This window comes from Plecotus auritus, assembly GCF_963455305.1.
Source record: "Plecotus auritus genome assembly, chromosome: 2".
NCBI lineage: Eukaryota > Metazoa > Chordata > Mammalia > Chiroptera > Vespertilionidae > Plecotus > Plecotus auritus.
In genome coordinates this window covers 13,091,597-13,118,532 of record NC_137771.1, presented here as the reverse complement: position 1 = coordinate 13,118,532, position 26,936 = coordinate 13,091,597, and the positions used below count along the sequence as shown (strand labels likewise).

Genomic DNA, 26,936 nt, shown 5'->3' with positions numbered 1-26,936 from the left:
ATATGTTCATTTACTTAATTCCTTTGTTGACTTCATTCACTAAGTCTTTGTTGAGCACCTATTACAAGCCAGACCTGGGGATGCCAACCTAGGTGGTCTCTCCCTTAATCACACGGTGGTAGAATCAGGAACGAGTGCCATGCCACAAAGTGGTTCCCTCCCATTTCCCAAGTGAGCGCTCACCGTCAGTCCACCGGAACCCACCAGGGTCCGGGCTTTCTGCGCGCTGCTCCTCAAATTGTAGCATGAGTCAGACCTCCTGCGGGGCTTGTTAAGCTAGATTCTGCCCCCTACCCCCATCCCCGACCAGAGATTCTGACCGCATTGCCAACAAGCTCCGGGGCGATGCCCCTGCTCTCGGCTCATGGACCACACCTTGGAAAGACTGTTCTAGAACATCAGTCTTCAGGCTCTTAATTACCTGTGACCCGAGAACATCAGAGACAAAAAAAGAGCCCACCCTTTCTTAGAGGGACGCCTACGTCTGCTACCTTCTCTCCCAGAGCTTGTCATTTACGATGAGAGATATAAAAACCATAGAAGTGACCGATAGGAAAAGATTGGCTGGGAAGGGTGGCCATTTCTGGGTAGTAACATTACCGATGACTCTGATGATTTTTTTTTCTGCGTGTCCCAAGTTTTCTTCTGCGTTGAGATGTTACCTTTATACTTTTTTTGAAAATGTGAACAGATGCCCGGGGAGTTCCACATCCTTGCCAACACGTGGACTTTTCTGCGCGCGCACACACACAGGTGATTCTTTCCTCTCCCCTCCCCTCCCGCCTGAGAGCACTGGCTTCCAACTGATGTCAAGATGTCCTGAGCCAACCACGGAGCACGGACAGCAAGGCAGAGCCCTAGCAGCTCCCAGCGTGGTGGGTGAGGCCAGCGGGGAAGAATGACTACTTCCCATGGGGCCAGGCCCTGCCACGATGGCGATGGCATGACGTTCAGAGGCAGTGTACCGGCATGAGGGACCATCCTGGGGGCTTCCTGGCGTCAGTTTTAAACTATTTTGAACAACAATTTACTGCATCGATATGGTATATTAATTTAATAACATTTTTTATGATGTTAGGATTTACTCTAGAAATGTTTAGAAGCTACTGTAGAATAAAAATAATTATGAAACACCCGGAACCCCACCATTCAGTGCTGAGTGCCTGCTGTTAGAAGTTCAATGCCGGCTATTTCAGTCCGCCCTCCCTTTCCCCACTGCCACGCTGGGTGTTTAAGGAGCCAGGAGGAGGGGGCGGGGAGCACAGGGCTGTGCAATCGGACGGCGTGTCTGGTGAACTCGGGGTGTTCTGTGGGATGCGGTGCCAGTGAATCCTCGCCTCTGGGCACTGGGGTGCAGCACGTACGGTTTTAAGGTGGACTCAACCTCCCTTTTTCCAGAGGTAGAGTGCGTCTTACCTATCCAGACACTCTAGCCATGCAAGGTTGTGCACCCCTGCGGTTTCTCGCGTGAAAAAGAACATAAATGGGACCGCTTCAAAATGGAGCTGGAGCTGCCATCCCAGAGGCCTGTCCTGCGCGCCTTACTCCTCACGTGTGGCGCATTAGAACGGGGCCAGGTAACCGTGGGCGGGGCCTGAAGCAGCGCTGTGGCGAAATAGCGGTTTGCAGAAAATGACAGGAAAGCAGACATTGCGGCTATCACGTCTGACTGAGAATTAATGACACTCTTTACAATTACCATCACTCCGTTCGGTGAGCTGCACCTGCAGAGAAATTCCTTCCTTAGTTCATGACTCATAAGAATTCCTTCCTTCTACTCCTGCAACTATTCCCCTTCCCTTTCTCAGAAATTCCCCTTGCCATCAACTCCTAATGCTTCCCACTATTGCAATTTTTTTTAATATATAGGATTTAATTATTACTATTATGTTTTAAAAACATTTTTATTGATTTCAGAGAGGAAGGGAGAGGGAGAGGGAGAGAGAAACATCACTGATGAGAGAGAATCGTTGATTGGCTACATCCTGCACACCCTCTACTGGGGATCGAACCCAGGACCCTTCAGTCAGCAGGCCAACTCTCTGTTCACTGAGCCAAACGGAGTAGGGCTACCATTGTTTTTGGATCTCAAACGCTTGTTCCCCCTCACCTTGACTTTTTCTATTTCTAAGTGAACATTCCCAGCCAATGGAAGAGTCATTTTAATCTTGGTTTTGGTGGAAATCATCACATCATTTCCTATAACTAGGGAATTCATCAATAAAGGGTGGCGGTGGCACTATCTGTGGCATTAAAACCAGAGGTCAAAACAGCGGTGTGGATGGAGCTCACACACAGGATGGGGTGAGGAGTGCAAAGAAGAAGATGCAGTTCCCTGTGTATAAATGTAGGCCACACCCTCATACAGAAAACAGCATCATTCCCGAGGACACATACACATTCAAGGCCATGTTTAACACATTAACATGAGGACCTGGGGGAGCTGTGGGGAGCAGGGAGCAGGAAGCAGGAATGAAGAGGGAAATGAATAAACAAGAGGTGAGCTCATGACAGTCCACCATACACTGAGATATGACTTGTTCAACTCTCTCTGCACCAAGGGTCCAAAGCCAACAATGGATAAGGAAAAGGAAAGTGAAGGGTGGCCCCCAGGAGACCTGAAGGCTCATCCAGCCCCCAGTGGTTGCACTTGTTTGTCTCTTCTCTGTTGCACTGACTGCTTTGTGACAGTACAGACCATCGAACCCATCTCTGAATCTCTAACCCACGCACAGCTCTGTGAATGCGGACTGAGTGCAAGACCCCATGGTAATGGCTGGAATGTTCTGGATGGGACATTGAGATGGGCTTGTCCTGGAAACGGACAGGTGCCTTCTCCCATGGCCTCTGCTTGGAAAGGAGAGGGGGTGGGAATCCAGGAAGCCAGTCTCCCCTGCTGGCTCCCCTTTCCCGCCCCCACCCCCACCCCCACTCAGAGGCTCCAAGTCTGCAATCTGGCAGCCCTGGGTGACGGGCTCCGTGGGGCCCAGTCTGGGGCTGCGGGGGCCCCGGCTGCCCACCACCCTCTGCCAATGCTCTGCCAGCTCAGAATGGAGCATCCGAGTGTGCGCCAACCCCATCACCCCCACTCCCAGCCGGTCCGTCTCTGCCAGGCTCCCAGCTACGTGCCTTGATTATTCATGACAAGTGTGCAGAAGCCCCGGCGGAGCCCGGGGAGAAGGAGCAGCTACTTGGCAGGTCAGGGGAGGGAGCGAGGGGCTGGCCTTGGCCCTGAGTCAGCATCCTGGGGCAGAAGGCACGGGAGCCCCAGGAGTTGGGCAAAAAGCCAGCTCTGGGCTGGGTCTCAAAAGGCCCAGGACAAATGACAGAATAACAGAACTGATAAAAATCACTACCGCTTCTCGGGCACTCTTGTACCCAGCCTTGTGCTGTGATCTGTGAGCTTACTTCATCTTCCCGAGTGTCGTTAGCCCCTGTCCCCCCAATTTTTTTTAAAATATATATTTTATTGATATTTTACAGAGAGGAAGGGAGAGGGATAGAGAGCTAGAAACATCGATGAGAGAGAAACATCGATCAGCTGCCTCCTGCACACCTCCCACTGGGGGTGTGCCCGCAACCAACGTACGTGCCTTTGACCGGAATCGAACCCGGGACCCTTCAGTCCACAGGCCGACGCTCTATCCACTAAGCCAAACCGGTTTCGGCACCGTCCCCCCAATTTTAATTTAGGAAAGTGAGCAAAGCTTGTCCACGGCCAAGTGCCACTCAACCCCAGGCTGACGCAACTTCTCTGGGCCTCAGTCTCCCCGCCACGGAGAGTGGGGGAGGCCAGTGCCCGCCCTTTCCCTGCCCCACAAGAGCAAACAGAAGCGAAAGTTTAGACAGGAAGGCTGGCAGCAGAGAGTCGGGCCAGGTGAGCTCTCCTACCTGAGCGGCCTGGCCAGGCGGCAGGTGAAGAAGCACAGCAGGACCAAGGCCAGCGCCAGGAGGAGGAGGCTGAGGACCCATGTGAGGACCATGTCCAGGGTGGGGGTCAGGAGGGCCATCTTGAGGTGAAGAGGGTCTCCCACCCTATACACGCCTGGCCACACTCGCCTTGGACGCTCACTCCAAAGCCCTGGGTCAGTGGCCAGTGTGACCTGGCTTTGTCCCCAGGTTAATCTTCCTTCGGGGATTAGCCCAGGAGGGATGAAATGGGAGGGGACTAGCCCACAAAGCTCCCCTCCCCCAGCCGAATCCTTTCACACCGGCTGCTTGTTCACTCATTCTTCATTCCCACACATTTACTGAGCACCTGCTGTCTGCCCAGCTCTGTCCTAGGTACTAAGGCCTCAGAGGGAAGAGCGCAGACACAGTCTCTGTCTTCTTGGATGGTCCTGACCAGCCAGGGTAGACAAGCACCTACTGTGCGCCAGCGCTGTGCTGGCACCTTGTGGAGTAAAAACAGCAGCAGGAAAGAGACCCTTGTCTGCACTCCCTGGGAACTGGGCCGGCACCAGCCTTGCAGGGGCGCAGCGAGGCTCAGTCAGGTCCCGGCCCAGAGCCAGTGGTCACCCAAGAGGCAGGCTGGAGGTAGCTGAGCGGCATGCCGCCTGCCTGGAGGGGCCTGAACTGCGCCCTCCCCCATTTTCATTTCCTCTTGGGTTCCCACATCTCATGAAGTCAGGATGGTGAGTATGGTTCCCATTTTACAGACTCAGAAACTGAGGCTCAGAGAAGTGAAGCCGCTTGCCACATGCAGAGCCTGGAAGGAAAGCCAGCGCTTCCTGCCTCTTTGGGCACCGCAGACCCCATGGTACAAGTACCCAGGATTGGGGAGATGCTTTTACCCTGTTGGTGCCAAGGGAGGTCCTCTCTTCCTGACCCCAGAAAGGCCACTGAAGTCACCATGGAAACAGGACAACCAGTGACATTACTCTATCAAACCTTTTTCTTTCTCGATAATCCCTTAACTTGAATTGCATCACGTCCTCACATCCTGGTGATAAAAGGCAGGGTGGGGCTTATTAGCCTCACTGACATATGAGGACATTGGGGCATATCAGTGGAGTCATTCGGTCAAGTAGCATAGCCAGCAGATGAGGTCCAGGCCCCGCTCCATCACTTCCCGGCCGCGTGATGCTAGGTGGGTCCCTGCACCTCTGAGCATCCCTCTCCCGCTGAGGAAAGCACCTATGGTGTGGTGAGCTCGGTGTGACATCGCTGACCTTGGTTTAATCCTCACTAACCACCTAGAGAGAGAGCCAGGTACAGTTGTCCCTCTTCTCAGGTGAGGGAAGGAAGTAAAGGTAACCCAGAGCCACAGAGGTGGAAGGCACTGAGCCAACCCCTGCACAGGGACCCCGAGAAGTCACCCCTGCCACAAGCTCATTCCACCACAGGCACACTCCCCCCTCCTTCTCCTCCCTCTCCGCTCCAGGGCCTGCGCCCCCCTCTGAAGCTCCACCCCCAGCCAGCCTAATAACTCCATCTGAGACCCAGGGAGTGTCAACTCGTGCTTCCAGAGCGCCTAGGAGGGGTCAGAGAGAGCCCCGGTCCAGAGATCACGGTCCTGGAATGTCTGGGCTGGGAAGGGTCCTCTGAGCAGTTGTCCCCAAATGTACCGGAGCACAAAAATCACTTGGTGTGATTGGGGGCAAAGTCTTATTCCCAAGTGTTACCTGGGAGGTGTAGAGACTGGGAAGTGTGCAAGGGAACTTCCTGGGGCGATGGAAGTGTCTTTACAAGATCTGGGAGGTAGTTACATGCCCATATGCTACATGTAAAAGTTCGTCTAGAGCAGTGGTCGGCAAACTCATTAGTCAACAGAGACAAATATCAAAGTACAACGATTGAAATTTCTTTTGAGAGCCAAATTTTTTAAACTTAAACTTCTTCTAATGCCACTTCTTCAAAATAGACTCGCCCAGGCCGTGGTATTTTGTGGAAGAGCCACACTCAAGGGGCCAAAGAGCCACATGTGGCTCGCGAGCCACAGTTTGCCGACCACGGGGAGCCTAAGAACCCCACCTGCTGCATCTTTGGGTGTTGTGAGGATCTGATAAGAATTGAGTTAAGGGCCCTAGCCGGTTTGGCTCAGTGGATAGAGTGTCGGCCTGGGGACTGAAGGGTCCCGGGTTCGATTCCGGTCAAGGGCATGTACCTTGGTTGTGGCCACATCACCAGTAGGGAGTGTGCAGGAGGCAGCTGATCGATGTTTCTCTCTCATCGATGTCTCTAACTCTCTATCCCTCTCCCTTCCTCTCTGTAAAAAATCAATAAAATATATTTTAAAAAAAAGAATTGAGTTAAGGGAGTGTTGGGGGAGGAGGAAAAGGTTTAGTTTAATGGAGTGACTGTACTCAAATTTAAGAAGATAAATTAAAGAGACATGACTCCCTAAATAAATTCCTGTTCCTCCCACACCATACCTACTCACTCAGAATCTCACAGGCAAACTGTGCCTTAGAGATTTTCCCATTGGCCAGATGGTTAGCCTGAGGCTCCAAGAAAAGGAAAGACTTACCCCGGCCTCCCAGCTCCTAATCCTGATAGATACACACAGGGAACAGTCAGAACCAGCCCGGAGCCAACTGGGAGCCAGTCCTCTGGGCTGTCGGCTGGGCCTTCTTGGCTCTTGCAAGGAGCTGTGGCTGAGAAGTGCTGAGTGTCCTCTGTGCTCTCAGGGGGTGGAGGGGGAGAGAAGAGGGGAATGGAAAAGGGGTTGGGGGCTCCTGCAAGACCGAATTGGGCTGCAGTAGCTGCCCGGGAGAGGGAGAGCGCGCGGCTGAAGACGGGCCCAGGAACGTTCCAGCTCAGGGTCAGGGATAGGAGACATGCCCCTGTCTCAGCCAAGCCCAGTGTCTCTGGCAAGCCTGGTTGGCCGGCACTCGATTCATTCACTGTCAGAATTATTTATGGCTGCCATGAGGCAGCCTCTGAGTGCAGGGCCCAGAAGGGAATTCGTGGTGGTCAGCGTGGGCTGCAGGTCAGACCAAAGGAGGGACTTCCCCTAGGGGGCAGTGGGCCAGGTGCTAGGCATGGAGCACAACTCAGACCTCTGGCTGCTGACAGCCGGTCAGCAGAACACAGAAGTGGGAGTGTCCAGGGAGGCTCGGTGGCAGCCTGCCTGCTTCCAGGCCATTTTGTCGTAAAGGCTCTGATGAGGTGCCAGCTGTCCCGCGTGCACCTCCAGCCTCTGCACACTGCGTTCCTGGTCTGGAATGTTCCTTGCTGTTCACCCGATGAAGTCCTCCCCCCACCCTTTCACCTCGACCTCAGCTCTGTGGAACTGCCCCACCCCACCCCACCCCAGCCCTGGCAGCAATTATAGCTCTTCCCCAGGTGCCCAGAACCCCAGGAGGCACTCAACACCGGTTTGAATTGATCAGACTCCATGTTGCCTCCTCCCCATGATGTGAGCTTCTAGAGAGCAGGGATCTGGCTCTGAGGATGGTGGCCGCCCCCGGGCAGGTGGAGCCCGCTGGGTGGGGGTGTCCATAGGTGGGTGGAAGGGTGGCAGGGTCCATGCTGACTGGCTTCAGAGGCCGCTCAGCGGCGGTAAGAACGAGCTCTGGAGCCAGGGCTTCAGGTTCAGATCCTGCCTCTGCCCGTCTCAAGCTGGGGAGTTCAGGGCCAGTGACCCCTCGCCTCTGTGCCTCAGGCGTCCCACCTGCAAAGTGGGAGGGTAGCAGAAGCCAGAGGGTGTTGGAGGGATTCAACAAGTTCATACATGGAAAGGCTTAAAGCAGAGCCCAGGTCAGGGTCAGTGTTCAATGAAAGTTGGCCAGCGGCTATGGTCATGGGTGGGGAGGATGGACTGATGGGCAAGTGGGCAGACGAGGGGCTGTAGCTGAGAATGGGCAGACCCTTCTCTGTCCACTCGGCCAGGTGGCCATTTGCCGACCTGCTCACGTGGGAGGCCCGCAAGGTCTTTCTAGATCTAAGATTCTAGGAACCTAAGGCTCACCCGCTTGCTGTGCACCTTCACGTGGTGGGGGTATCTGATTAAGGGGTAGAGGTCCCAGCTCTTACAGTCAAAGGGGTCTGTCTGTGTTTCCTGAGAGAACCAGATCTGTATGTCTGTCTCTGTCTCTCTCTCTCTCTCTCTTTCTCTCTCTCTCTCTCTCTCTCTCTCTCTCTCTCTCTCTCTCTCACACACACACACACACACACACACACACAGATTCGTGTGGGAGGAAACAACCCACCACAGCCTGATGCTTTCTTTTTCTCTTGAAGGACAGATAGAACATCCAGGATCAGCCTGGAAGGTTCCATGGAGCGGGTGGGAAGACAGCGGGCTGGAGGGGTTGAGAGGAACAGAGAGAGGGGATGCTCCCGACAGGAGGACCCGCATGTGCAAAGGCGAGGAGGCAGCCATGCAGGATTGAGGTCAGGGAGAAAGACAGGAGCCAACAGTCGGTGACAGAGAGGCAGCCTGGACTGACCACAAAGGGCTTTGCTCCCTGAGCCCGGCCTGGTCAAGAGCAGCCCCTTTCCATGCCCGTCTCGTTGAAAACCCTCGTCGCCAGCCCATTTCACAGGTGAGGATGCTGACGCTCAGATCTCTGCCCCTTGCCCAAGGCCATGCAGCAGAGCTGGAACCAGAAGCTCCAAGGGTCCGGGTTCTGGAGTCAAAGATTTTTCTGGGGCTCCCTGAGGTGCCTGGCCCTGAGGGCAGAGGACTGGGCCAGTCAAAATTCAACTGGTGGGAGGAGAGCTGGCAGCTGGGAGGTGGGGAGGGAGGGCCGGGCCCAGGGACAGCGCTCCTCAGGCCTGCGTGGCTGGGGCGCCCACGCAGAGCAAGGTCAGGGAGGCTGCTCTATGGACACACAGGCTTTCACCATCCCACGGAGAGGACGTGTTCTGTTCCAGGCCACATGGCTCTGAGCCAAGCCTGGAAGCTGGGGCGGGCGGGAGGGGGGGATGTTCTGTGTTTCTCTGAGATGTTGGCCACCCCTCATGCTCTGGCACTCAATACTCCAAGTGCAGGACCCCTCGGGTGCTAGATGTGGCTCCCCCATCCCCGCTCTCACAATCCACAATAAGGAAGGCACAGAGAGGGTACATGACCTCCCCAGGGTCACACAGCACCTCATGGCAGGATAGGTCTCCCATTAACCAGCTAAGAATTTGGGGAGCTTTTACTGGAAGTACAAGGTAGTCTGCAAGGCAACGTGGGTGCCAGTGTCTTGGAATTCTAGACATTAATGATTTGTGTCAACTGAAGAGAACATTTCAGACTATTCTAGAAAAATCCTTATTTTACTTACTCTGTCATTGTATTCTTAATAATAGCGAACCTTTTCATAGCTCTTACTGTGTGCCGGCATTGTTCTCAACACCGTGCCTATATTAACTCACTTAATCCCACAACAACCTATGAACTAGGCAATATTGTCCTTGGTGGGTTTTTTTTGTTGTTTTTTTTTAAAAAAGAGGCACAGAGCCCTAACTGGTTTGGCTCAGTGGATAGACCGTCAGCCTGCAGACTGAAAGGTCCCAGGTTCGATTCCGGTCAAGGGCATGTACCTTGGTTGGGGGCACATCCCCAGTAGGAGGTGTGCAGGAGGTGGCTGATCGATGTTTCTCTCTCATCGATGTTTCTGGCTCTCTATCCCTCTCCCTTCCTCTCTGTAAAAAATCAATACAATTTATTTAAAAAAAATAAAAATATAAAAAATGAAAATAAAAAAAGAGGCACAGAGAGGTTAAGCAGCTTGCCCAAGGTGACAGGGCCAGTAAGTAACTAAGCCAGAATTCAGTGGTACCTGTGGATGTTCCTGTCTCCCAGAGAAAAAGGCCACCTCCTACAGCCGCAGGCAAGACCTGAAAGGAAGCACACTGTTCTCTCGGCCAAGTGTATGTGGCGTGTGGTAGATGAATGGATTTCCTGCAGCTACTATTTGACTCATACTCATTGCACTCTTCCCAGATGGCATTTCATTGTATGTGCACCACAGCCCCCGGAGGGACGACTTCTTCTTGTCCCTACTTTATTTTACTTATTTATTTTTATTGATGTCAGAGAGGAAGGGAGAGGGAGAGATAGAAACATCAATGATGAGAGAAAGCCATTGGTCGGCTGCCTCCTGCATGCCCCCTACTGGGGATCGAGCCCTCAACCCGGGCATGTGCCCTTGACCAAAATCGAACCCGGGACCCTTCAGTCCGCAGGCTGATGCTCTATCCACTGAGCCAAACTGGCTAGGGCTGTCTCTATTTTACAGAAGATGAGGTGACTTGTCAGAGGTCACATCTGAGACTGACCGAGTCCAGGTCCCTGAGCTGTGCACCACCCCTATGTGATCATGGACACACTCCTCCTCCCCCACGACCCCTTCAGCTGGGCCTCGCACGGGACACTGGACCACCATGGCTCTCCCTGCGTCTGGCCCCCAGTGCCCACACACCCTAGCAGCCCTTCCCTAGGAGAGGAAGCTTCTCGGCCCTGGAAGAGGAGATTGAGGTGGCTCTGGACTGTGGGGAAATGGGCCATGAACTTGTAGCTTGCTGGGTGGTGGCCAGCATAAGCAGCATCCCTGGGTGGCGTGTGCAGGGGTCTTGTAAATGCCCTGCTCCTGTCAGAGCAGGGAGTGCATTGATGCTTCCAGAGATAATGCTGCTGCAGCTGGGCCCGTGGCTAACGATGGTCCTCGCATTCCCAGAGAAGCTTCCAGCCGGCGGAGGCTCCTGGCCGCTATTGCACTGACCTCCTCTGAGACCCTGGGAGGGAGCAGGGCAGGGGCTACTCCCCAGACAAGAAGCCAAGGGCGCACAGCTTGGCAGAGTCCCCCTGGCGCACTGGCTTCTTCGCCTTTCTGGGCCTCAATTTCCTCTTATGGTCAGTGGGGACGATCCCAGGGCGTGCTGTCACTGTACTATTGTGAGAATGAGAATTCAACAATAAACAGTGAGATAAAGGTCAGGGATTTGGCACGTATTAAACATTCAGTAAATGTTAGCCAGTTGTAATAGTGATAAGTGAGCCAGGCACGGGTCTAAATGCTTTACCTCCTCACAACAACACTGTGTGGTCGGTGCTATCATTGCTCCCAGAGACGTTAAGTAACTTGGCCAAGGACACACAGCTATTAGCAGGACACTATGCAGAGGGGAGGGACAAACTCTTAATGCAGCACCTACCATGTGCTGGGAGCTTTTTGTTCAGCTTCCCAAGACCCCAGTGAGGTGGGATTGATCAGCTCAGGGTCAGAGAGAAAACTGGAGCTCAGAGAGGGGGTGGAAGGTGCAGCGTCACACAGCAACCACGTGGGAGAGCTGGGATCTGGCCAGGCCTATCTGGCTCCATATCCAGTGTGTTTGCTACCCTCATCACAGTCATATGCCAGCTTCCGTCACGGCTGGAAGACCTGATGTCTCGGCCACCCCAGATACAGGAGGCCGGTGTGAGCATGGCAGGTGACCTCACTCCAAGAGAGAGAGAGAGAGAGAGAGAGAGAGAGAGAGAGAGAGAGAGAGAGAGATAGAGGTGACTGCTGCCCGACTCCCACTGTGTATATGCCCACACTGTCTCATGACCACCCTCGTCGGGCTCTTCCTGGGCTATCACGTGATTGCAGCCTCCCTGGGGACTTTCCTATCTGGACAAAGCACTCCTTCCATGAAGGGAGGGCCTCCGTCACATTGGTCCCCAGCCTCCCAGGTCAGCCGCTCTGGGTTTCTAATTCTGCACAGAGAGGCTGAATGCTCAAGGGCTGTGTCCTCATCTGCAAACCAGGGGTAATTAATGCCATTCTGCCTCCAATATTGGCTTCTTGACGGGGAGGGGAGTGCGGGAAGGCACATGTTTCTATGGCTTTCCACTGCCCCCCTCTGATGACTGTAGTGGAGATTTGCAGTAACTTATGGCCACTCCGAATCCATTCCTCCTTCCTAAGGATACAGCCAAGTTCCCTTTGGGAAGTGACTCCCCCTTTCAGCCAGTGGTTCAGGTGGGACTGATCCCACCTCCAGCAGCTCCAGGTGGATCCTGACTGGCTTAAGCTGGAAGACTTTCTCCACCTGGATGGTGTGTTGTGGGGGTGTAAGGTGGTGGGGAGGGCATTATGTGGAGCCTGAAGATAAAGCAACCCTCCAGCAGGTTGAATAGCGAGATGCAGAGAATCTGAGTCTTTGGTGACATTGTTTGAGTTCCTTGGTGCAGCCAGGCCTGAAGCCTACCTCTGAACATCATAGTTACATGAGCTAATTAATTCCCCTTGGACTTTTGGTTACTTGAAACACAGAATCTGACCTCAGACTCCAGTTCAGTTTTTCTCTGCCATTGTAAGCGAGCACATCATGGCATACTCAGCCAGTTGTTCACACCAACGAACAAATCTTGCAAACAAGCTCAGGGTGGGTCCATAAGTTTTAAGTTCATGGTAAAATATGAGTCCAACTGAATACAAGTTAGGTTCTCTTATAATCTATAAACTTGCAGGCGTCGTGCAGAAGGGCCTCCTCAGAGGGACTCAGACCTTCCCCTCACAACAGGTTGCTGTCAGTTGAGTTTAACAACTCTGACCACCAGGTTCCAAGTGCCGACTGTGTGCCTGGCCCTGCGCTTGGGGCTGCAGGTGCAAGCTCTGATCTAGGCACTTCAGTCTAATGACGATTGGTCATGACACACATGTTTACTGGGTTTTACACAAAAGCCCTAGAAAGTCAGTGTACGGGGCAATACCTCTGCACCCATTTCACAGAGAAGGAAACAGCTCAGAGAGGTGAAGTGACTTGCCCAAGGTCCTTCCGTTAAAGTGGGGCAGGGCCAGGCCATGCCCACGAATCTACCTGGCTCCAAACACAGTGCTTTTTCTCTTAGCCTTTGGGGCGGCAGGAATGGCACTGGTCATTTCTTTGAGGTAGTTTGTTCCACTTGGGGGGCAATCAGAGTGGTTTAAAAAGCCAAAGGAAAGAGGAAAGCCAAGGATCATGCACTTCCTGTTTCCCAAGGGTCCTGGCTCCTTGAGAATTCCCAGTGCTCAGGCCCACCCAGCTCTGCTCTCCTACAGGGCTCACCTTCTGCGACTGTGAACAGAGACGGGCCAGGCACTATCCTGAAGTCCAGGCCGCTTTCATGGGCAGCCTTTGGCACCCCAAACGACCTGTCCTGGCTTTACTCATGCCTCTGCCCTCCACCTCTAAGATCCAGCTGACTCTGATGCAACATTCCCTATGCACTAGGGCCTTCCCTAGGTGTTATTCAACCAACATTCGTTCAACCACCGTTTATTGAGCACCTACTATAAGCCAGTTGCCGCTCTAGGTGCTGAACAAAATAGCCCAATTCCTGCTAGTGGGAAGAGGAGACAAGGAAAATAAGTAGAACACCAGGTGGTGCTAAGTTTGATGGGAAAAAGAAGGCAGGGGGGAGGACGGGGAAGAGAGGTGGCATTTACAGTTTTAAATAGACAGGTCAGAGAAGGTCTCACTAAAAAAGTATCCTGCTGTCGCCTTGCAATAATCCCAATGTGATTTCCAAATTGCAGATAAGGGAACTAAAGTTCCAGGATTAAATCTCAGGCTCCTGCGTGCCAATCTACCCAGTTGTCTCCCACGGGCCATCTCCCCTAACGGTACCAAATGGTAGTAGGAGCCCTTTTGCAGATGAAGAAGCTGAGGCTCTGAGAGGTGAAGCCATGTACCCAGGCCCACAGGAATACATGGCAAGGCCAGGGTTCAGCCCCAGGGCCGTCCTCTGGAACTGCCTCTTGGCAAGACCCACATCTGCTTTCACAGGCCTCCCGCTCCAGCTCCAGCTCCGGGCTTGTTGAAACGCGATCCTCCTCTTTGCTGATTCCACGTCCTCCAAGAGTCCTCCTCCCTCTCCCAGAGGCCCTTTGGCTCTCTCTCCCAGGTCATATGAGCCCCTCATTGTCCAACCCACCCTTGCTCTGCCTCTGCAATTAACTTCTGGCCCATCACTAAGCCCACATTTGCACGAAACCTACAAAAGACGTCTTGGGCATGGCCCAGGGCAGGCAGACAGCTGGAACACACGAGTAAGGGGGTAGGGAGCTTCTCATTAAGCTTTCCCATCTGAGTTTGTTCAGTAATCCCCAAACCCCAGTCCAATCCTTCTGAACACGGCGGTATTGCAGAGAGACCTTGGCCAGGGAGTAGGTGGTCCTAGGCTCAGTCCTGGCCAGGCAGCTTCGTGACCTCCAAAGGTCCCTGGAGCTGCAGATGGCTTATTTGTAAAAACATGACTAGTCATCCCTAACTTGCAAGGTTGTTATAAAGATAAAAGGCAATGGAGAGCATCTGGCAAGAGATAAAATTTAATAGACAGTGTACTGAGAAAACCCTTAGCAGATCCCGGCAGACAAACATCAAGAATGTGTTGAACTGAATGGAGACGTCTGTATAATGGTGCACAACCACCACCGGCAGAACAATAGCTGCATTCATCGGGCTGCTACACGCTGAGGTAGGCACTGTTAGTATCAGTCCAATTTTACGGAAGAAGGGGAGCGGGGAAGCACAGAGAGGTCAAGCCACTTGCCTACAGTCACACAGCAGGCAAGTGGTAGGGATTATGCACCCAAACTGCCCGACTCCAAAGTACAAGCCTTAACCGTTATGCTAGGCTAGTAGTATGTTGAGGCTTCGCGGGTTGAAATAACTGCTCACGGAAACATAGTGATTAAGCGCTGACCGAGGAGGGGATCATGGCCAGTCCCACTCCAGAACCTCTGTTCTTACGCAACCACCAGCTTGTCAGAGCTAATAGGGACTCTAGAGCTAATAGCCCTACCCAACACTCCCTTCTTAGCCCCAGCAGGAGCCTCAGGTCCAGAGAGGTAGTGTGACCTGTCCAAGGTCACAGAGCCAGTTAGTTGAAGAACCAGGGCAGGCACCCTAGTTTCCTAATTCCGGAACCCCACGCCATCACTTAGTATCACACTGACCAGAGGGGGCCGTCAGGAAAGGAATCTTGAGGATGAAATAAGAGAAAAGGCGGTCTAAGCAGAGGGAACAGCCCATGGAAAGGTTTAGAGGCCACGAAGGTCTCTTTTTCGAGAATAGTGAGCTGTAAGGTGAGTGCAAAGGTTGGGATAGGGGCAGACGGAGGATGAGGCCAGTGTTCCATATTGAATATCTCCACCTGTTGTTTTATTTAACGCTTTCTTACTGCTTTATGTGTCTAATATCTCCCCTTATTTCTTTTGCATGTTTCTAATGCTTATTTAAAGTTCTTGGCCCGTTGGTTCTCATATCGCTGACTCTAGTGGTCTCTCTAATCAGGTTGCTGGGTGGCCATTGTGCTCTGGCTGAGGATGCGGTGCACGTGGGGCCACAGGCACTCTGCCCTAAGACTAACAGTGAGGGAGGACGAGGATAGATGGCTCCTCCCCCAAATCAACCCTAGAGTAATAGAGTAAAATGTCATTAAACCTAGGAAATGATGGAGAAAACAGAATCTCCTGGGGAGGCAGGAGGGGTTTTTATACAGGTGTGGGTAGGGCGAGGAGGGTGCCGCTGCCAGGAGAGGGGTCAGGGAGCATTCTGGATGGAGGTGGAGAATACTGTGGGAAAGAATATAGGGGTTGGTTTCTGCTCTTGTCTCTTTGCATCAAGCCTTCCCCAGTAACCTCCCTCTCCTCACCCCCCCACTCCCCACCCCCCATACACACGTACACGCACTGCCCTGGAACAATGAGGTCAATGCTCTCACTTGGGCATCAGTGGCCCAGGCCAATGGCAAGTGTCTGCTGGGGTAACTTCAGGGCAGTGCAGCAGGCAACCTGGAATCAGTCACTCCACCACCCCTTCCCTTCCAGATCTCCAGCCTGGGGGATTCTGACCTGGACAGGCAGCCCCCTCCCCTGGCGGCTTCTTCCCGGGATGCTGAGTGTGAGGCCCAGCCCTGTGGAGTTAGTTACTAGGAGGGCTGGGGAAAATGGTGATGCCAACCCCAGTGAGGAGCTGTGTGTCTCTTGCCTGGGGGGGCTCCACTCTGGGACTGTCATTTCCTTGGGCTCGGTGCTGACAGAGACTAGGGTCAGGCTTAGATTCTTTCCAGCACCAGAGAGAATGAAGACCCCTAGGAAATGAGGTCCTAGGTTAAAAAACAGGAAATCCAAGGAGCACAATGGCTTCCAACAAAACAAACTGATTAGAGATACCACTGGAATTAGCCGTATTCAACAAATGGACTGAGAATTTTAAATAAGCATTGGAAACAGTCAAAAGAAACAAGGAAAGATATTAGCAAAACAAAATAGAACAAGAAAGTATTAAAGGACCCAAATGGAAACATTCTATATGGAAAACCAGCTGAAAAAACAAACATAATAGGCAGAATGGACATGGCAGCTGAGGAATGAAACAGGGAACTAGGATATCAGATGGACAAACACTTCCACGAGGAAGCCAGGGAGGATTAAGAAACAGATAATATCAACAAAATGGTAAAACATCAGTTAAAAGTTAAAACATCAGCCCAGATCTTATTAATTTGAAATGGATCATAAACCAAATTATGAAACCAGATTCATAGTTTCTAGAAGGAAACGTAAGAGGATATCTTCATGACTTTGGGGTAGGCAGGAAGTCCTAACTTCATAAAAGAAAAAAATTGGCCCGAACCGGTTTGGCTCAGCGGATAGAGGGTCGGCCTGCGGACTGAAAGGTCCCAGGTTCGATTCTGGTCAAGGGCATGTACCTTGGTTACGGGCACATCCCCAGTGGGAGGTGTGCAGGAGGCAGCTAATCGATGTTTCTCTCTCATTGATGTTTCTAACTCTCTATCCCTCTCCCTTACTCTCTGTAAAAAATCAATAAAATATATATTTTTTAAAAATTGGACTTCACCAAAATTCAAAATTTCCACTCATTGAAAGATACCATTAAGAAATTGAATAGCCCTGACCGGTTTGGCTCAGTGGATAGAGCATCGGCCTGCGGACTGAAGGGTCCCGGGTTCGATTCCGGTCAAGGGCATGTACCTTGGTTGCGAGCACAACTCCAGTGGGAGGTGTGCAGGAGGCAGCTGATTGATGTTTCTAACTCTCTATCCCTCTCCCTTCCTCTCTGTAAAAAATCAATAAGATATATTTTTTTTTTAAAAAAAAGAAAAGAAATTGAATAGACAAGGCACATAATAAAAAAGAATATGCGCTCTGGCTGGTGTGGCTCAGTTGGTTGGACATTGTCTCTTGCACTAAAATGTTGCCGGTTCTATTCCTGGTCAGGGCACATGCCCAGGTTGTGGACCCGATCCCTGGTGGGGGACATGCAGGAGGCAGTCGATCGATGTACTTTCACATCAATGTTTCTCTCTCTCCCTCCCTCCCTCCCTCTCTCTTTAAAATAAAAAAAAAATCAATAAACTATTCTTAAAAAAAAAAAAAAAGAATATGCACAGTAAATATAGCTGACAAAGGACTTGTATCCAATAAAGAACTCCTAAGTTGACAATAAAATGACTAACAATATCCCCAAAACACAATGGGCAAAAGACTTAGCCACTTCAAAAAGAAAACATACAAATGACCAATAGTCAATGGAAAGGGTGATCCACATCATTATTTCACACCCACCAGAATGACTAAAACCAAGTCAAAACTACTTACAAAATCAAACATTGTCAAGAATATTTTTTAAAAAACCACACAGGATCTCATATATTGATCATGGGAATGTAATTTAGTAGTGACTTTGGCCATTTCTTATAAAGTGAACCATACTTACCACATGATCCAGCAATTCCAATCCTAAGAATTTTCTCAAAAGAAATGAAAATATACCTGTACAAAGATTCATACATACGTGTTTATAGGAGCTTTATTTATAACTAGAGGCCCGGTGCATGAAAATTCATGCACTGGAGCGGGGGTTCCCTCAGCCTGGCCTGCCCCCTCTCACAGTCCAGGAGCCCTCAGGGGTGGGAGGCAACCTGGCAATCAGGGAAAGGCAATGCCCCATCACACCTCTGCTGCTGCCACTGCCGGCAGTGCAAGCCTCAGCTGGCCCTGGTTACCTGAACCTCGGGCGGCCCTGGGTAGCTGGGCAGCCGCCATCCGAGGCTTGCCTGCACCTTGGGCCGGCCCTGGGGGGCTGAGGGGACTGGGGGACTCCAGAGGCAGGTTCACGGAGTGGCCGGGCCCGCCTGCCGCCCCGGCGGTGCTGAAGCAACTGGGCGCCACCTTCTTGTGGCTGTGGGTGCCGCCATATTTGAGGGCATGGCAGTCAATTAGCATATTCCCTCTTTTATTGGCTGTGGATGCTGCCATATTTGCTACAAAGTGAGGGTCAATTAGCATATTCCTCCTTATTGGCTGCGGGGTGCCATCTTTGTAATGGTGTGAGGGTCAATTAGCATATTCCTCCTTATTGGCTGCAGGTGCCGCCATCTTTGTGATGGTGTGAGGGTCAATTAGCATATTCCCTCTTTATTAGATAGGATACTCCCAAATGGAAACAGTTTAAATGTTCATTAACAGGCCGAAACCGGTTTGGCTCAGTGGATAGAGCGTCGGCTTGCGGACTGAAAGGTCCCAGGTTCGATTCCGGTCAAGGGCACGTACCTTGGTTGCGGGCACAACCCCAGTAAGGGGTGTGCAGGAGGCAGCTGATCGATGTTTCTCTCTCATCGATGTTTCTAACTCTCTATCCCTTTCCCTTCCTCTCTGTATAAAATCAATAAAATATATTTAAAAACAAAACAAAACAAAACAAAAAAACAGATGAATGAAGAAACTATGGTAGTATGTCAATAAAATGGAAAACTACTCAGAAAAAAAAAAAGTGAACTACTAACACAACAGAGATGAATTTCAAAAACATTTTGTTAAGGGAAAGAAGCTGGACATAAAAGAGTACATGCTAAATGAATCCTTATGTAGTTAACTCTAGAAAAACACATGGTGAAAGAAATTAGAATAATTTTATATTTGGGAGGCAAATGGGAGGGAACTTGCTGGAGTGATAGAAATGTTTTGATTGTTTTTTTAAGTCTTGTTTTGTGGTCATGGTTACAAGGTAATGTACATTTGTCAAAACCAATTAAATTGAACACTTAAGATCAATGCATTTTATTGTATGAAAGAATGCATCAACAAAAAAAGAGAGATGGGGATTAACAAAAAATAAATCACTTTTTAATAAAAATCACACACAGGAAAGATTAAAAAAAAAGGATAGAAATGGGCGTATAAGTGCCAACATCTGGATAATAGGACCCCTAGGAAAGGAAAATAAATCAAGGAAGAAAATACTTGAAGAAATAATAAAGATAACTTTAGAAGTAAAAAAAGATGAAAGCTCTCAATTTGAAAGGGACCCCAATATACCAAACAGGACAAAAGAGAAAAAATGCACACCTAGAAATATTATAGTGAATATTAAAGACAACAAAAATAGCCCTATCCAGTTTGGCTCAGTGGATAGAGCATCAGCCTGCGGACTGAAAGGCCCTGGGTTCGATTCTGGTCAAGGGTACCTGATTAGGTTGTGGGCTCAATCCCCAGTAGGGGGTGTACAGGAGACAGACATCAATGATTCTTTTTCATCATTGATGTTTCTATCTCTCTCTCCCTCTCCCTTCCTCTCTGAAATCAATGAAAACATGTTTTTAAAAAGACAACAAAAACATTCTAAAAGTTCAGAGGAACAGATCACTTATAAAGGAATAAGTATCAAATTGAATTGACCAAAGTACCAAAGAAAAGAATTTGAACTGAGAATTTTATATCTAAACTGTCATTCAAATGTTAAAAGCTACTAAAAATCATTTAAACCGTTTCCATTTGGGGGGATCCTATATAATAAAGAGCTAATATGCTAATGGTCATCACACCCTCACACTGTAATGCCCTCACGCTGTAACTGCCCATCACCAGGAGGCTGCGTGCGCAGCAGGCATGCACGGGTGGGCGGGGACTTGACGCTGCCGCTGCCCAGGGTCAGCCCGAGGCTTGGGTGAGCCGCTGATGGCGGCTGCCACTGCTACAGCCCAAGGCTCAGGTAAGCCAAGGCGGCCAGCAGTGGCAGCAGCAGAGGCATGATGGGGGCGGTGCCTTCCCCTGATCTGCCAGGTCTCCTCCGGCAGAGGGAGGCCAGACTGCGGCTTAGGCTGGGGGCCCAGGCAGAGGTGGCTAGGAGCGATCAGGCTGGCATGGGGGCAAGGTAGGGGCGATCAGGCAGGCAGGCAGAGGGATTGGGACAATCAGGCAGGCAGGCAGAGAGAGTGGTTAGGGGCAATCAGGCAGGCAGAGGGGTTAGGGGTGATCAGGCAGGCAGACAGGCGAGTGGTTAGGAACCAGTGGTCCCAGATTGCAAGTGGTATGTCCATCTGCCAGCAGTCGGACATCCCCCAAGGGTCCCAGATTGGAGAGGGTGCAGGCCAGGCTGAGGGAACTTTCTCCCTTCCCCGCGCCCCCAACCCCATGCACAAATTTCTTGCACCAGGCCTCTAGTTATAAATAAAGCTCCTATGAACACTTATGTGTGAATCTTTGTACAGGTATATTTTCATTTCTTTTGAGCAAATCCTTAGGATTGGAATTGCTGGATCATGTGTTAAGTATGTTTCACTTTATAAGAAACTAAAGGCCCAGTGCACGAAATTCGTGCATGGGGGTGTGTGTCCCTCAACCCAGCCTGCACCCTCTCCAATCTGGGACCCCTCTCACAATCCGGGACTGCTGGATCCCAACTGCTCGCCTGCCTGCCTTCCTGATTACCCCTAACCACTTCTGCCTGCCAGCCTGATCACCCCCTAACCACTCCCCTGCCAGCCTGATTGATGCCTAACTGCTCCCCTGCAGGCCTGGTCCCCCGCAACTGCTCTCCCCTGCAGGCCTGCCCCCCGCCCCCCGCAACTGCCCTTCCCTGCAGGCCCGGTTGTCCCCAACTTCCCTCCTCTGCCAGCCTGGTCACCCCTAACTGCCTTCCCCTGCAGGCTTGATTGCCCCCAACTGCCCTCCCTTGCAGGCCTGGTCCCTCCCAACTGCCCTCCCCTGCTGGCCATCTTGTAGTGGCCATCTTGTGTCCACATGGGGGCAGTCATCTTTGACCACATGGGGCATCCATCTTGTGTTGGCATGACAGTCAATTTGCATATTCTTCTTTTATTAGATAGGATTAGATAGGATAGAGGCCTGGTACACAGGTGAGGGCTGACTGGTTTGCCCTGAAGGGTGTCCCGGATCAGGGTGGGGATTCCCTTGGGGCATGGGGTGGCCTGGGTGAGGGGTCTGTGGTGGTTTGTAGGCTGGCCACGCCCCCCGGAGACCCAAGTTGAGGCCCTGGTATCTGGGATTTATTTATCTCCTATAATTGAAACTTTGTAGCCTTAAGCCGAGGCCAAGGCAGGCCAGGGCTGCAGAAACTTGGCTTCTTCCATCACAGGGGGCAACTCAAGCCTCCTCCTCTCTCCAGCTCCGTGGCTGCTGCCATTTTTGTTGGGATTTATTTATCTTCTATAATTGAAACTTTGTAGCCTTGAGTGAAGGCCTGGGCCTGCCAGGGTGTGCCAAAAGCTTGGCTTCCTCCATTGTCAGGGAAACCCAAGCCTCCTGCTCTCTCCGTGGCCGCAGCCATCTTGGTTGGGTTAATTTGCATATTCACTCCTGATTGGCTGGTGGGCATAGCGTGTGGGTGTGGTGGAGGTATGGTCAATTTGCATATTATTCTTTTATTAGATAGGATGGCCAAAGTCACTATACTAAATTACATTTCCATGTTCAAGGGCCCATGTTTGTACAAAGAGAGACCATATTTTTTCCAAAGTAACTACTTAAGTATAGAAACAAATTCCACAGATGATATTAAAGATATGTGAAGGCTGACCAAATAACTTAGTAAAGTTTATTGTTAACAAAATTCACAGATCAAAGAAAAGAACAAGAAGAACATCTATCTAAAATAACTCAGAATTAAAAATTCCAGATAATTTTAATCTGATGTCAAGGGGGCTGATGGGCATGTTGATGAAGAATAAGGGCTGAAGGGGAAGAGGGAGACCTAGGGGACTGAGAAAATGCTAATCTTGTCTTTGTGGGGGGAAGCTATAGCTATTTGTAAGTAATTAACATTAAAAATAAAACAGAAAAATCAAGATAAATTGAAATAAAAAGGCAGGATGATAGAAACAAAGTACATACACACACATTCTTTTCAGGAACACTCAAACATTTTTTAACAATTGACCAGAGCTCTAGCCGGTTTGGCTCAGTGGATAGAGTGTCAGCCTGTGGACGGAAGGGTCCTGGGTTCGATTCCAGCCAAGGGCACATGCCCAGGTTGAGGGCTCAATCCCCAATGGGGGGCGTGCAGGAGGCAGCTGATCAATGATTCTCTCATCATTGATGTTTCTATCTCTCTCTCCCTCTCCCTTCCTCTCTGAAATCAATAAAAATATATTTTTTAAAAATGACAAGAGCTCAAGCCTCATATTTTAAATAGCAGGGTTTCACATAGTTTACATTCTCTGACCATAGTACAATTAAGTTATGCTTTAAAAGGACAAACAATTCCCCATACATGTAGAAATTAAAAACATCCCTAATAACTCATAGAACAAAGAAAAGTCATAATAGAAATTTAAAATTACTTAGAACTGACTGATAATAAAAACACTTACAGATAAATTGTGGAATGTAGCAAAGAAAGGCTAAAAATTAAGTAGCTAAGTGTCCAACACTTAGAAAAATAGAAACCTTCTCAAAATAAAAGGAGATTCTATAAAGCAGAAATGAACAGGAAACAAAGACTCAATTGAGATAAAAGCCACCATAAAAGATGGTATTTTTAAAAAAGTCAATAAACTTCAGGCAAGAGTAATATAAGGAGAGAGAGAGAGAGAGAGAGAGAGAGAGGACACAATTGTTACGGAAAGAATACTAAGAAAATGCTATAAGCAAACTTATGTCAATATTTGAAAAAGTAGATTAAACCATATATTCCTAAAAATATAACTTATCAAAACTGATTCAAGAAGAAATAAAGAACCTGAATAATATATTTTAAACACTAGTTAAAATTTTTCCATGAAGAAAACATAGGCCAAGATTATTTTATAGGTGACTTCTATCAGACTTCAAGAAACACATTATCTCAAGTTTACCTAAATATTGCAAAAGAACAGTAAAAGAGAAAATATTACCAACTAATTTTATAAGGCCATTATAATTGCAATTCTAAGACAGAAAAGTACAACATAAAAAGTGAAAATTAGAGGCACATTTTATTCATGCAAATTTATATAATTCTAAACAAGATATTATTAGACCATAACCAAATATCATATAATGAACAAGTTAGGTTTATCCTAGGAATACAAGAATGGTTTAATATTTGAAAATCTATAAATATATTAACTACATTAACAGATTAAAAAAGAAAAGCCATATAATCATCTCAAGACACTTTTTGAATGCATTTAATACAATTCAACACAAATTATTATTTTAAAAACACTCTCAATAAGTTATGAATAGAAAAAGCTTCCTTAACCAGAAAAAAAAGCAATTTATAAAAAATATGTAACACATATATTCTAAGTGGGGAAACTTTAGAACATTCTCTCTAAAATAAAAATCAAGGCAAAGATACTTAGTACCACTATTTTTATGTAAGATTGTACTGCCAGTCCTAGACAGTGTAATAACATAAGAAAAAAGATTAAAAGCATAATTAAAACACACACACAAAAAAAACCTATCATTATTTGTAACCGATTATCTACATAGAATCTACAGACAGATAACTGGAAAAAGAGCTGAGCAAGTTAGTTTGATAATACCAAAATGCAAAAACATCTACTGCATTTCTATACATCAGCAACAAAGACAACTGGGAAACAAGAAAAAAATGGGAATCTAGACAGAAAAGAAATTGAATTGGATCTCTATCTTATACTATATGGATCAAGGTCTTAAATGTGAAGGAAGAAAAAAAAACACCTAACACACACACACACACACACACACACACACACACACGCACTTTAAAACATTTAGTAGAAACTGTAGGTGAATAGCTTTTGACCTTGGGATGAGGCACACTTTCTTAAACAAGACCCCAAAGCACTAACTATTAAATTACACTATATTAAATTTTAGAATTTCCATTTCCAAAACATTATGAGACTCAGGAATATAAAGAACTATTACAAATTAATAAGAAAAGTGCCCCCCCCCCCAAAAAAAAGGGTGGGAGGGGACAAATAGAAAAAGGGGCAAAAGACATTCCCAGTTGAGAACTCACACACGTACTCATACAAACTTATTCAGCCTCGCTGGTAATCAGGGAATTGCAAATCAAGTCTACAATGAGAAATCCTTATACATATCTGGTTGGAAAAAATTAAGAAGTCCAATAATACTGTGTATTGCAGAAGATGCTGACCATCAGGACTTCTCATATATTACTGGTGGGAATGTAAACAGATACAATCATCGAGGAAACAGTTTGCTCCTATCTTGTTAATACTGAACAAATGTCCATAGACCCTATGACCCAGTAATTCCACCCACTGGTATATATCAAGAGAAGATCTCTAAATTCATTCATTAGAAAGCATGTTCGTGAATATTCATAGGTGCTTTTTCCACACTAGGAAAAACTTGAAAATAACCCAAATGCCAATAACAAGAAACTGAGTAAATAAAACTGTGGAACAGTTGCCCAGTGGAATAGCAGGCACAATGAAACAGAATTACAACTCCATGCAACAATAGGGATGAATCTCAGCAACACAAAATTGAATGCACAAAACATGTCTCAGGAGATTGTGCATGACAGCCTTTCATACAGATATACTTTTTTCACCTACATGATTTTTTTTCTCATTAAACTTTGTTTTAATGGGTCTCAAAATTCTGTGACAGGTAAGTACTAATCAAAAAAGGCAAAGGGACCCAGCTGGCATGGCTTGACCTATGAATCAGGAGGTCACCAGTTCAATTCCCGGTCAGGGCACATGCCCAGGTTGCAGGCTCGATCCCCAGGAGGGGGTGTGCAGGAGGCAGCCAATCAATGATTCTCTCTCATCATTGATGTTTCTATCTCTCTCTCTCTCTCTCTCTCTCTCTCTCTCCCTTCCTCTCTGAAATAATAAAAATATATATTTAAAAAATAAGTAAATAAATAAAAATTAAAAGGCAAAGGGAATGAGAAACTCCAGATACCAATATATGAAACATATATATTGTATAATAATAATACTAATAAAAATAATTTCAAAAGGCAAGAAAATGAGAAACCCCAGATTCAGAATAGCGGTTACCCCATGTGAAGGAGGGTGGCTGGGAGAGGAATGAAGGAGTCCAAAGGACAATGTCAATGACTGTCAATATTCTAGCCCTGGCACTGGATAATAGTTCATAGGTATTTTAAATTTATTTTTAATGGACCAATGATGAGAGTGCTTGCAACAAGGATCATGAGTAATCCTTATATAGGTCCCAGGGTCCATAAAATAATTTAAATGAAAACAAAAATGCTGACTAAATATTCACATTTTGCCAAGCACTATGCAAAGTTGTTGACATGCATTATAGCTCCCTGAATCCTCGACAATCTTTCAAGCCAAAAGCATTCAGTAGTCCTCCCTCACCGTGGCTTTGTCTTCCAAGGTTTCAGTTACCTGCAGTCATTCAGTCCGAAAATATTAAATGGAAAATGCCAGAAATAAACAATTCAGAAGTTTTAACTTGTGCACCGTTCTGAGTAGCGTGAGATCTCTCGCTGTCCCGCTCCAGCCTGCCCAGTGGTCACTTAGTAGCCATCTCAGTTAGCAGAGGGCCTATAGCGGTATCGCCGCGCTTGTGTTCCAACAACCCTGATTTTACTTAATAGAGCGCTAAGTAGTGGTGCTGGCAATTAGGATTTGCCCAAGAAAAGCCGTGAAGTGCTTCCTTTAATGAAAAGATGAGTACAGTACAATAAGATATTTGGAGAGAGAGGCCCCATTCACATAACATGTATTACAGTGCATTGCTAAAATTGTTCTACTTCATTATTAGCTACTGTAGGTAATCTCTTACTGTGCCTATTTTATAAATTAAATGTGATCATAGGTGTTCGGTCCACCCACAGTTCCAGGCATGCACTGGGGTCTTGAAACGTATTCCCTGTGGGTAAAGAGGGACTACTGTAGTGTAGCCCCGTTTTCAGAGTAAACTTGGCCAGGATCAATTCTAGAGACCCCGTCTCTAAACGACCCTTAACCAGGCCCCTGAGCCTCACCTTCCTCCCGTCAAACTAGGCAAGGTATGTAACTCCCTTGGCAAACAGCGATTAGTAAATGTCAGACTGAGTCAGAGAGGTTGTGAGGGCATATTGGAGAGAAGTTGGTTGGTGGCAGGGGACCTAGATCCAGTCCCCTCCCCTCCCATTGTGACCTTGGGAGGAGTCACTTCTTTCTGAGCTCAGCTACCCCGCCTGTCCCTGGGGAGGGTGGGAGTGTCAAGCTTCAAAGGCCATTCCTACTCAAACTGTTTTTAATGAGCCATTCAACAAACGGGAGGCCACCCTACCCCTTACTTCTCCTGGGCCCTGCTCCTGCTTCCAGAGCCCATCGGATGTCTACAAGCTGCGGGCCCTGCGCATCGTTCTGACATCATCTCCTGGCCCCGGCACCGGCCAGACCTGATGTGCCCCTGATTGTCCCTCGGGATCTCTGCACTGGCTGTTCTCTTGCCAGGAACACTTGCTTGGCTCACTTCCTCTCATTTTCCAGCTCAAAGGCCACGTTCTCCGAGTCCTTCCTGCCCACGCCGCGTGAAGACGCCCCACCGCACCCCAGCCCCTCACTACTGCACAAGCCAGTGTAACCCTCTTCCCAGTGCTCAGCACTACCTGAAATTAAGGACTTGATGGTCCATCTCTTCCAGTGCAATGGAGCTCCAGGAGGAAAGACTGTGCAGCTCACTGCTGCAGCCCCAGCACCTGGAACCACAACTGCTAGAAGATGCTCAGTAGGTATTCGCTGGAGAAAAAGCAAACAACCAGGACTGGATGCTGCCTCTTCCAGA

General features: G+C 48.8%; 1 protein-coding gene across 1 annotated transcript in view; it reads right to left on the bottom strand.

Moving 5' to 3' along the window:
• Nucleotides 1–26,936, bottom strand: part of ALPL (alkaline phosphatase, biomineralization associated) — a 58,991-nt gene that overhangs the window by 20,546 nt on the left and 11,509 nt on the right. The gene's annotated exons all lie outside the window — the stretch shown is intronic.